Source organism: Lacerta agilis, chromosome Z, assembly GCF_009819535.1.
Source record: "Lacerta agilis isolate rLacAgi1 chromosome Z, rLacAgi1.pri, whole genome shotgun sequence".
In the NCBI taxonomy this organism is placed as follows: domain Eukaryota; kingdom Metazoa; phylum Chordata; class Lepidosauria; order Squamata; family Lacertidae; genus Lacerta; species Lacerta agilis.
Window position 1 is genome coordinate 36,818,233 of NC_046331.1, and position 12,817 is coordinate 36,831,049.

Consider the following 12,817-nt stretch of genomic DNA (forward strand, 5'->3'; position numbering starts at 1 on the left):
AATTAAAGATGCCAGGGATCAGGACTGGCCCAAGATATTTTGCTGCCTGAGGTAAAGGATAAGATGGTGCCTCCTGCTATTCCATGTGCAGGATACGACCAGTTTGGCAGATGAATCTTATATCAACCCTGTTTGGTGATAGGATAGTGTCCTCCACCCAAGGTCAGGAGGTTAGTTCCTTCCTGCCTAAGGGAGATGCCCCACTCTGCCCAATTGTAGGGTTTGGCCCTGCCAGGGATTGAACCTGAAGGCTTTTCCATGCACACTACTGTTGTACAGTGGTACCTCAGGTTACAGGCGCTTCAGGTTACAGACTCCGCTAACCCAGAAATAGTACCTTGGGTTAAGAACTTTGCTTCAGGATGAGAACAGTTTCAGGTTAAGAACGGACCTCCAGAACGAATTAAGTTCTTAACCCGAGGTACCACTGTACTGCCATCCCTCTCTAGTCTTACCTCTAAAATTTATTTTGGCATTGAAAGCCCTCAGGGCAGAACACTGCTGAACCACTGAGGGTTCAGTTCTTTAGCTGACCTCTTTTCCACATACTATATGCCTTGCAGTACAAGTAGCAGAAGACAAAAGTGAGTGAGGATTGTGGGGTGTCTCTGTATGTGCATGGTGGGTGTGTAATTTATAAACCTTGGCTTGGCTATTTGCTTCTGATCCTTTAATTTATCAACTGCCGGGACAGCAGTTTCCATTTGGCAAATAGAATCTGTCACTTGGGCATGGAATGTTCCTCCCCATAATCATGCATGGCTGGAGTTTAAAAGCAAATAATTGCTCTTTGAAGGGAGCAATTAGTTTCGGGGAGCAAAGCATTAGAAAGGGAGAGAGCAAAAGGTTGTGCCTTCTGGATATGTTCAAGTCAGAAAGTACACTTTCCTTTCATCGTGGCCAAAGATTTGTTCCATTTAGTTATTTTAGTTATTTTATTTTTAGAATAAAATGTCCTTCATTCCTCAAGATTCCAGGGCAATGCACAACCACAATATAACATGCATAACAAATAATTAAAATCTCAGTATAAAAAATCAATACAGGCCAGTAGTGGGCATTATTAAACCCTTATACAATCTACCCTCCACCCTAAAATGCCTATGTGACGATGGTCTTGAACCATCAACAAAAGATCGTCAGTTGAGAGGGCAGGCACATTTCCAAAGAGAGGGGCTTCTATAAGCAGGGGGCCATCACACAGAAGGCCCTCTTGTTATGGTCTTGTCCAATGCCTAATCCCAAAGCATTGGGAGGCAGCAAAAGCGATGCTTCTCTGATGTTACAGGACCACAGACAGCTCCAAGCAATCAGCTAGCTCCAACAAATTTTGGAAGCACACTGAGGCTTTTTCAGCCTCTTTCTCCAAACAAACTCCTCCAGATTCCACTCCTTGGTGAAGAACTTTAGAGCCTTAAAGGACCAACCCTCTGGCCTGAAGACAGGCAATCCTCCTTCATTCCTTAACCTGGTGTGCTTCCTGCACTGATTTTCTTAAAAACAAAGCTAAGATTCCAGTCCTTGTGGTTCTTAAGAAAGTGTTGATTTAAATAGGAACACAGGAAGCTGCCTTATACCAAGTCAGACCCCTGGCCCATCTAGCGCAGTATTATCTACACTGACTGGCAGCACCTCTCCAGGGTGGAGAACATTCCAGTCCTACCTCAGAATGCAAGGCAGATTAAACCTGAAGATTAAACCTGGGCCTTTCTGAACACAAAGCTGATAATCCACCACTGTGGCCCCTCCCAAAAGGTTCGCACCCATTAACACAGGTGTGCAAGTATTATTTTCTAGGAATTGCATGTTTGCATTTGTTTTCCTACCTGAAAGCCTCCTTCACCTTGAATTTCCTTTGTGAGCATCACAATATGTTTTGTGTTCCCTTCAGTGACTAACTTCAGTCAGGCCGTCATGTTTTGTCCTGACCCAGGATGCTGACTCCCCATCCTCAGAGTAAAAGGCCATGGGCTTAGAGAACATCTTGGACCAGGGGAAGAACGTGCAGGGAGATATCCACATCTTGGTGCTATATTGGGGCTTGTGTGTTTTTTTTCCCTGCAGGCTATTACTGTATATAAAAGGACCTGCATGAAGCAGGGAAAGCATCTTCACTGTGAAATCTCTTGTGATCGACCAAGCACTTGCCCCATATGTCATGGGCCATCTGATTCCATCTGTCACCAGAGACAGCACCTGAGTGGTGAATGAAGGAAAGACACCAGGTTCAATTCACTTCAGGCTGCCAGTGTGGCAGGTTGTATTTCAGGTGATGCTTGGAAAACAGAAAACATATGTAATGGGAAAGGATTGCTGGCGAGCTTCCTGTGCTTCTCAGTCACAGGTTCTGCCTTCTGTAACTTCCAGTATGTGGTCAGGATTAGTTGTCTTATAAACAGTTTTGGTGCAAGCTGGCCACATATTCAGTAGCTTAACTCTTTATTCCTAGTTCCCCCCATCTGAACCAAAAATCTACATTTGCAATCCTGTGGACAGCCATGTTCACTTGAGATTAAACCCAACATTACTCTGACCGCCTCCTGGCAGCCATCATCTTGCAGGGATCAATTCAAGGGCACTGGGAATTCTGGTTTGCAGACTAAAGCACCCCTTTGTCCTAGCAAGACAAAACCGAGGAGCCCACAGTCACACCCATCTGACATGGTAAATCTGCATACATAAGAATGCAAAAGTCACATCCAACCACACATTTAAAGATTATGACCTTCAGGAATTCGACTTTATCCCTTACAGAGCTACAATTCCCAGCACCCTTAACAGACTTCAGTTCCCAGGATTCTTGGGAGAAGCCATGTATTTAAAATGTATGGTTGGTACAGAGGCAGGATGTACATTGCCATATGTGTGTGGTGCTAATCCAGGCCTTATTAAAGCAGTCGGGTGCATATTTTTATGCAGAATGGAGAGCTCTACACTCTCACTTGCTCATGAATACAACAAGATCTGGACCTCTGAGGCTCTCTTCCAAGGAAATGTGCACAGCACCGGGCTTAAAGTACCTTAAGCCACATTTGCCATCTCTCGTTTCCCTCCCATTCTTCCCTGCCTCCAGTAATTCCTTACCCTTGGTTCTTATTTTACTTTTCCCCTCATCTGCATTTCCTCCTCTTTCCACTGGTTGTAAGCTGATTGTGAGCTCCTTAGGGCAAGCATCGGCACTTTTTGCTTATGTTACCGGTACTTGGTAAACTTACATTGCATTTACATTGCTGACACTATATAAGTAATGTTATAATAAATAAATAAACCTACTGTGCGTTTTGGAAAGCTGTTTGTCCATCTGTATCTCTGTGTGTCTATCCATCCATCTGCTCTCTATGCATTCAGTAAAAGTTGAAAGATTTATACGATCTGAAGAGAAACCAGAGTATGTTCTCTATGCATGCAGATGCGTCTTGAAATATTACCACCGAACTTGGCAAGAAGGTTCCCAAGATGAAGGAGTTGCTTTTCATCCATGTTTGGAAACCATCCAATTTGAAAGATGGGGAACTGAACCATTCCAAACTGTACTGATTTGTTCACTTCTAAAGAGGTCATTGCCCTGTTTGGCATGACAATTTCTGAGCTGAAGGTGTGGGTTTGGGACTATATTGGGGTATTATCAGTCACCATTTTGAATTGAGATGGTGGACTGAATCATTCCAAGCTGCACTGATTTGAACACTACTGAATATTCTGTGGCCCAGTTTGCTGTAGCAGTTCCTTATGGCTGTTTTTGGTTATGTTTGGATACTGTCAGACTCTGTTTTGAACTGAGACGGTGGACTGAACCTTTCAGACCTTCACGTATTGGTTTCAATTCTGCACTTAGTATTAGTATTGTTATTTAATTAGAACCCCCAAGCACTCCTGCTTGCAAGGTGGCTAGTGAATAATATTTTCAAGCAGGTAACTTCCCCATTTTAAAAAAGACACCTTTAGGTTGGCGAATTCTGCAGGCATAAAAAAATTCCATTAAACCTCCATCAAAGTTTACAGCTTCTGTAAAATGGGTTTCATCACCTAAGGAAATGCTTTCTCTCACTCTGGCTGTCCAGCACAAGTCAAGCTGTTCTTTTTTTAAAAAAAAAATGCACACACACAAAATAAGGTGTCTATAAATCAGCACTTGTCATCTCAGCATTGATCGTGAGTCACAGTAGATCTGTTCTACGCCCACAGCTATAGCCTGAGATTATTTTTTCTTCTAAGAATATGGTATGAAGTCTCATCTAAGAGTTGTTCAATGTGCTTTCGAGAACTGCACTCTGGTAGGAGCAGCAATCTACAGAAGTGTCTGCAGATGATATTTGACTATCACATTTCAAAAACACAGACAGCCTGCTACTTCAGCCTAGCATCAGAACCAGGGAGAGGAGGGAAGACGCACAAAGCAATGTTGAGCAGCTGCAGCAATTTGTGATGTGGTGTGTGTGTGAACAAAAGTTGTTTTTAATCCCCCTTTTCTGTCTCAACATGGGACACTCAAAGCAGACAGAGATAAGATCAGTAGAACATGCATCAAGAAGCCTACAAGTTAAGAAACATAGTAAGCACCTAATAGAAACCAAGTTACAGCAAGGGTTCCCACCTAGCACATGCAGACAGAGGGTCTTACCCATAAGTAAGATAGAGAACTTTATTCAGGCAAGCAACAGTACAGGTGCAGCAGCAGGCACAGTGCTTCAGAGGGACAATTCAGAAGTTCAGGAGCAAGGCATGAACTTCAAGAATGGACAGAAGGAATGAAGATGCCGCAGCAAAAGTCCCCTTCCCTCCCACCACACTTTAAAAGGCATGCTCCATCTAGGGACTCTTGTCCTGCGAGACTGCCTAGATTGCAAGCACATGCTCTGACAGGGTGGGTTGCTCTGTTCCCATCTGTGAAAGCAGTGTCTGGTTCTAGGTGACAGGACTGCATAAGCATGTGTGCACACACAGCCTGTTCCAGGTCTAGTTCAGCTACTGCTGCTTTCTGCTTGAACGTCAAGATGCCGCTCCCCACTCTAGAGCAGTCACCAACAGTTGGCCAGCCTCAAGCACAGATAGGACACAGGATATTGGGTTTTGGTACCTATCCTTTAGCATTCCTGAAGGGCTTCATATTGGGTGAGAAGGGCAACCAGGAATGTGAAGTGTGAAAAGTGGGGCATGGACAAGCTTCATCCTGTCATCTTTATTCATTTAAAGGCATCTATAAACTGCTTATGATTTTTAAAATATTTAAGCAGTTCACAACGTAAAACAATAAACAACACCATTAAAGCAAAAATGCAGCTTAAAACTAATGAAAGAACTGTATAAAACCCTATAAAAACAGGTAGTCGGGGAATTCAAACAAATAAGAGTAGGGTCTGGTCTAATGGGGCAGAGAAAGCATAGGCAGAAAATATGGTTTTTTCAAGATGTTTGAAGCAACTGATTGTTCCTGCTTCACATACTGCGCAGGGAAGGACATTCCACACTAAAGGGGCGACAGCAGAAAATCCCCATGATAGAATTTCCCCCGGTTATCTTACAAGTCTGCACAGAGAAAGGCTGTCTTTCGGGTAACCTGGTCGCACATTGTTCAAGGCTTGAGCACTCCCCCAGATTGGAGAGAGGATGTGTTTGCAGTGCCAGTCAGGAGTGTATCTACACTTGCCAAATGCATCCTTGCACTTCCCAGGAGCCATCCAATGGTATTTGGAAAATAATAGACATCATTTTAGAGACTGAAAATAGTTTCCTATCTAACAGGTAGTGCGGTGAGATTTATTTGTTTGTTTGCTTGCAACAGTGGTTTTTTGTTTTGTTTTTTGTTTGTTTGTTTGTTTTGCAGGGGGCGGGAGTTAACAGTAGCTTCCAAAGTTCTTCTGGCAGGACAGAAGCTCCAGAGAGGGAATAATTGATTGCGAAAGCAGCGAAAGTCTGGGAGGACTGCAAAGCAAAGGAGGGGAGCGGAGCGGAGAGGGTCTGCTGTTTTCCTGCAGGCAAATGCTCTTGTCAAGCAGGCTGATTCCATCTTTGGGAAACACATTTGTTCCCATTGCAGGGGGGAAAGCAAGAAGAATCTAAAGGCGAGTTTAATGAACACTGCAGAGCAGCCGAGGCATACTCTGCTAGAGAAACAGTGACACCTACAGCCCTGTTTTGGAGAACTGATTTCTCTGCAGTGCGGGCACCGACATCGGTTTTCCTCGAGAATGAAGGGCATTCCTGCATCCAGAATGAAACCGCCCTGCTTCCTGGCTGCATCCAAACAGAACTGAAGTTAGAGCGAGCTTTGGGGTGAGGAGAGCAAAACTGTCAAGCTTGCTGGGGGGGGGGGGGGGAATCAGAGAGTTAGTTAATATATTCAGTGTTCGGGAACAGAGCAGCATTTGTTTTTAACACTCCTATTTTAGACCCCCGGCTGGGTGTATCTTGGATTGCTCTTTGCCTCCTCCTCAGGCAGCAAATATGAATTGTGAATGAATAAAAGGAGATTACAGTAAATGGAAGCTGAATCCTTCCATGGGAAAAAGAAAAACCTTTCAAGTATCCTAAGCAGTATTCTATGAGATGTTGCTTGATCTGTTTGCAGTTATTCTTTGATCTTGGCTTCTGGCTCTGTCCATCGCTCTTCTGGTGCGAGGTTGCTGGCTCACCTTAGATTCTGCCCCCTGAGATATATCCCACCCGCAACCCCTGGTATCACCACTAGAGCAACCTTTGGCTTCTGCACAGCAACCTTTGGCTTCTGCAAGGCTGGAGAGGCAGAGAGGTACTGCAGGGACACATTATCCGAGACATGATGGTGGCAGGTCCATGTCTTCCAGCCAGCAGGACCCTGAATAAGTATTAGAGCTCCTTCCTCTGAGGAAGTAGAATGAACCTGGTTCTCATCCAAACCTCCACTGGGCTTTGTTGTGCATTGTGTAAGAAGGAGAGGGGAATTTGGTCAATGAAGGACGAAAGGGCCTGGGATCCACCTAGAGAGGTGTTGGTGCAGCTTTTGCAGAATATTACACAAATTTGTATACTATCTCTTACCCTGATGCCTCCCAGATCAAGCGGGTTTTGAATAAACATAACATTTGTCCTTAGAGGAGTATAGAGAAGTATGAAATGAGTTAATATCAAAGGAGTAGATTAAAGAGATAATTAAAAATCAAAATGCTTTAGTTTGCCTCGCCCAGATGGACTGCCTAGGGATCTGTACAGGCAAATGTAAGGGGGGGGGGAGAAGAAATCTAATACCCAGATACACCGTTCCACCTCAAAGGAAATATCCACTTTGGCCCTTAATATCTGTTTCTGTCACAGAGGGTTTCTAAATTTTAAAAGGGGGTGGGGAGACAGAAATGTCTTGTTAATTATATTGCTTCCAGAAGACGGCAGGGCTTTTCATCATGATGCTGTTAATTAGACCAGCAACTGTGTTTAAGGAGGGGGTGTTTTTAAATTCAACAACTCATAAGGTAAAGAAGCACAATATTGCCCAGGAGTAAGGAAAATGGCTACAGTTGTGGTGTTGTTGCATAATAGCATTTTTAAAATCCTATTTGCAGCCCTCGCATGCATCTCAGTGTTAGGTAAATACCGTAAGCTGCGTTCTTTTTTTTGTTTGTTTGTTTCATCGTCAGCTTCCACAAGACACTTTTTCTTCCTTTCAGAAATGCCATCTCATTCTACCACCTCCAGTATCCCAACACATTTCCTCTGACACATTTATATTACACCAACACACTGCAGCGGATTAACCTTTGAGCAAACAGTACAGAGATTGCAAGCAAGCAGCTTTTGTTCTCTTTTTTAATTGAACACCTTCCGACCTCTTTTGGCTACTCCGAAAACTTACTCAGGTTCATTTCTGTATATGTGTCATTCTTTATGATGCATTTGAAATCTTTCTATGGTCAAAACTTGTATTGGTTTTACACCAGTTTAAGGGTCACAGCTTTGCAGTCGACAAAAAGGAATCAGATGCCATTCCTAGTTCATAAGGTCTAAACTCTATTTTACAGTTTGGAAGAGCTGTGATGACATTCATTTTAAACATAAGCGGAAGGCTATCTAACTTCCCTTGTTATTCACTCAAAGGCCCGTTCTGATCAGCTCAAACTTGAACTTTCTAAGAATATAAAAAGGGCCCTCCTGGATTGGGCCAAAGGCCCATTTAGTCCTGCACCCTGAATGCTGTCCTAATCCTCTTACTTAGCTCCACATACATTGATGTATCTTTCAGTTTATAACTTTAACAAAAGAGAATTATTATCACAATTATCTATATAATTTCAAAACATTGAGAGTTGGAGTTAAAGAAAGCTTGTTTAAATAAAGTTCTGTGTTTTATAATACTCCTGTCTGGTCCTTAATGATAATTAACACAACTTGAAACACACGCTACCTCCGATAGGGAAGGAAGAACAAATCTATCAGGGTTAGTAGCCCTTCATTACCATGTCCACCATGCATTTGTCTAATTGTCTTGGAAAGCCATCCAAGTTGCTCGCCATCACTAGTTCTTGTTTAACTATGCACTGTGTGAAGAAGAATGCTGAAGCCCATTTGTTTGAGCACCCAGCTGGGCTCAGCATAGGTCCCTTCAGTTGCTCGTGACCTGCACTCTTCCCATCATGCCCAAAATTACCCACAACTCCCCCCTGAGGAAGATCCTCTGCCCCCATGCAGAGCACATACTCTCTGGGCATTTATTCCCCTAGCCACTTTCAATGGCCTGCCTACGCTGCAAAACTGTGGTGACCTTGGGCTATCCAGTCATAAAATTTTCTGATGCCTGCCCCTCATAAAACACTGCCCCTCTTTTATTATAAGAGCCCTACTAGATCAGGTCAAAGGCCCATCCAGTCCAGCATCCTGTTCTGTCAGCATCCCAACCAGATGCCTACAGGAAGTCCCCAAAGCAAGTCTTGAGTGCAAGAGCACTCTCAGCTCCTTGTAATTCCCAGCAAATAGCGTTCAGAGGCATACAGTAGAACAGGGTTTTCCAAACTTGTGTCTCCAGCTGTTTTTGGACTACAGCTCCCATCATTCCTAGCTAGCAGGACCTAGCTAGTCACAGATGATGGGAATTGTGGTCCAAAAGCAGCTGGAGACCCAAGTTTGGGAAACACTGCCATAGAGGAAGAACATAATCATCACGTCTTTGTTGTTGTTGTTCAGTCGTGTCCGACTCTTCATGACCCCATGGACCAGAGCACGCCAGACACGCCTATCCTTCACTGCCTCTCGCAGTTTGGCCAAACTCATGTTAGTAGCTTTGAGAACACTGTCCATAATACCCTCCGCTGCTGTAAACTTCCATGCTTCTTTCCAGAGTCTTTCCCATTTTTCCAAATCAATTGTCTTGCCCAATTCTCTCGCCCACTTAATCATAGTTTCTTTCACCATCTCATCTTTAACCTCCCATTCCAATAATATATTATACATATTTGATATTAGTTTATTTCTGCTCTGTAACAGGTGTATTTCTAATAAAGAAGGTTCGTTTAGAAACCCTTTTTGTGTCCTGTCTTGGTTAAATTTACTATTTATTTGATGGTATTGGATCCAACCTTAATATCATTATACTCCTTTATTTTTAATTTTCCGTCTTTTTGTTGTATCAGATCTTTATATTTGTCCCAGTTTGCATTGGAGTTTATTTTTTTAACTGTAATTATTTCGATTGGAGAGACCCATTTAGGTGTTTTAGGTTCCAATAATCTTTGGTGTTTTCCCAAATTTTAAATAGAGACTTTTTGATAATATGGTTGTTGAACCATTTATGTGCTTTTAATTTATTTTCCACCAGGTAGGCGTGCCAGCCAAATTTGTTTTCAAACCCCTCAAGATCCAGCAATTCATGATTTTCTAGTAATAACCATTCTTTTAGCCATAAAAAACCTGCCGCATTATGATAAAGTTTTAAATCGGGTAATGCCAAACCACCTCTGTCCTTAGTGTCGATCAATAATTTATATTTAATTCTTATATTTAAACACAAATTTTATGACATCCTTCTTCCATTGCTTAAAGATGGTTGTAGATGTTCCCAGTATTGGTATCATTTGGAAGAGGAACAACATTTTTGGAAGAATATTCATCTTAATAGTTGCGATTCCTGCTTCACTGAATGAGAGAGGAAGAAAAATGTCTCCCTATCTGCTTCCTTATCCCTACAAATAATTTTGTAAACCTATTTCATGTTCTCCCTTACTCACTATGTTTTCTAATTGAAAAGCCTCAAATAGTGTAGCCCCTCCTCATAGGGGAGTGGCTCCATCCCATTGATCATTTTGGCTGCTTGTTTCTAAACATTTTCAAGCTCTACAATATCATTTTTTTGAGACCAGAATTGTAATGAAGCTATAATATCATTTTTAAAAAAGAAAAAGAAAACCCTATGACATCAATTCAAAGTTTCAGATCAACATCTAAGTGCAAGTACATAATAACATAACATGACATAAGTTGTAGATTGGTTTTAGAACAAACTTTTAAAAAAAATATTTTTTTGATCCTGCAGCTGTAGTTAATTTCGAAAACTAAATATTTGAAGCAGTTATGTTCTGAAAATATGTCCCTAACCTATAGGAAAGGGAGAAGTTAAATGAGAATGTAGTGCTTCGGTAATGGTCTATTCTCACTTCCAGTGAATCTGATAACCACTGTTGTGGTAGAGGATAATGAGCTCTTTGGGGGATAAAACCGACAAACCATTTTGCATTGTTTACCGGTGCAAATGTTTGGACAGCAACAATCCCACTGACTGATATGTCCCGCTGCATCAGGTTATTAAAAATTATTTAAAAATTAAGCTAAGGAAGATCTTAAGTTGTCAAGGCCATGCTAGTTCTTTTCTTCTTTGTTTAGCTAACATATGGCAAGCTTCTTTATCTCTTTGTGTGGAAATGTTCTAGCTTAGGAATGTGCATTATGAAGCCCTTTCCCACCCTTTGTCCATGGTCACCTGGGGCAGGAATAAGAGTTACCATGACCTGGATCTTCCAAAGATTCATTTCTTTCTCATACAACACGAGATAAGCTCCCTTGGCATAGTAATGGCCCCTAACCTAGATGGCACTTTTCCAAATAGGACAAGGCCAGGCAAAGGGAACCTATGTCTCTCCAGTGGTTTCTGCATTACAGCTCCCACTGTCTCTGACCATTGGCCATGCTGGCTGCGGATTAATGGAGTAGGAGTCCAACAATGTCTGGAAAGCCACAGGTCCCTGTACTCTGGATTAGTCAAGAGGGTCACTGAGACTTCAGTACTCTCTAGATATTTTGGTGTAGTGGTTAAGAGTGGTAGACTCCTAATCTGGTGAACCGGGTTCGCATCCCCGCTCCTCCACATGCAGCTGCTGGGTGACCTTGGGCTATTCACACTTCTTTGAAGTCTCTCGGCCCCACTCACCTCACAGAGTGTTTGCTGTGGGGGAGGAAGGGAAAGGAGAATGTTAGCCGCTTTGAGACTCCTTCGGGTAGTGATAAAGCGGGATATCAAATCCAAACTCTTCTTCTACATCATCATCAGCAGCAGCAGCCCCAGGTAGCATATGTTGCCTGGGGGTGAAGGAAGTTGAGGTGCAGAGCATGCGGAGGGCACCAAGTTGGCAAAGCCTGGGATAGCTTTGGGGAGATTGGGGACCTGATACCTTCTAGATGTTGCTGTACTACAACTGTCATTGGCCATACTGGCTGGAGCTAATGGAAACTGGAGTCCAACAACTTCTGGATACTGCTTAATGTTTCCTCTACATACAGAAATAGTATATCTCTGAATACCAGGTGCTGGGGAATAAAACAGGCTGTCTCCCCAGTGCCTCCTTGTGAGCTTGCAAGGACAGCTTCATGACCACTGTGGAACAAAACGGAACAAAATGTACTTTGTTACCCAACAACGTGATTCTGGTGTCTTTCTCAGCCCAGCATGGGTGCTCCCTTGCTAATAACACAGCAATGAAGTCCCCAACCTTGCTAGGCCCCTGGGCACATTCAGAAACCAAAGAAAGCACTACAAGAGCCATATGCCCACTACAGCCCACCTATATTGTGTGTATTTATTATACACACTGTTGTGGGTATTTCCTCTAAAATACATATTTTCAAAACTTGTCAATGCATTTTATTGCTTAAAATACACGTTTTATATGCATTTTTTTAATTATAAAATACATTGTGTGCACTTTTTGTACACTGAAATGGCATTGCAAAATCCAGAGAAGTGCATAATCTAAATGGGAGTTATGATCCAATCTGCAAGCAAGGTCAGGATTTGTGTTGGTCCCCAGCAAAAAGTGAACCGAACTTATTCTACCCTGATTGTGAACAAAAAGGTACATATGATCAAACCTTTTTGTTCACAATCATAAAGCCATTAGTATTTCTCCTGCCTGCTCCCTCCCTGCCAGTAATGTTTCAGCAGTACATGTGATATGATGGGGGGCACTCAGATATTTGCATGGGTTATTTAAAAGGAAAGGGGGGGAACCTGGGGTTTTTAACAGTAATGATGACAGTCATAACAGCAGCAACCGCGCAAAGCTACTGCTATAACTTGCCAGTGGAGAGATAATACATTTATTAAGATTTGACAGGACAGTCAATCTCCCACTGTTATACTAATCACATTTATTAACTGCAAGAGTTCTGCAATGGGAATAGAAAATCCAATTTGGCAACTGTCCTGTAGGATACCTCTTCAAGAGGAATTTGGGGGGGGGGTGTTGGGAAATCATGTATTTTGCTCAGATCCTGAATCTCAGAAATGAAAGATAGCAAATGATAAAAAGATGGGATTCTGATAAAATAACATTTCTGAACTGCCTTGATGATTGAGGGTCAA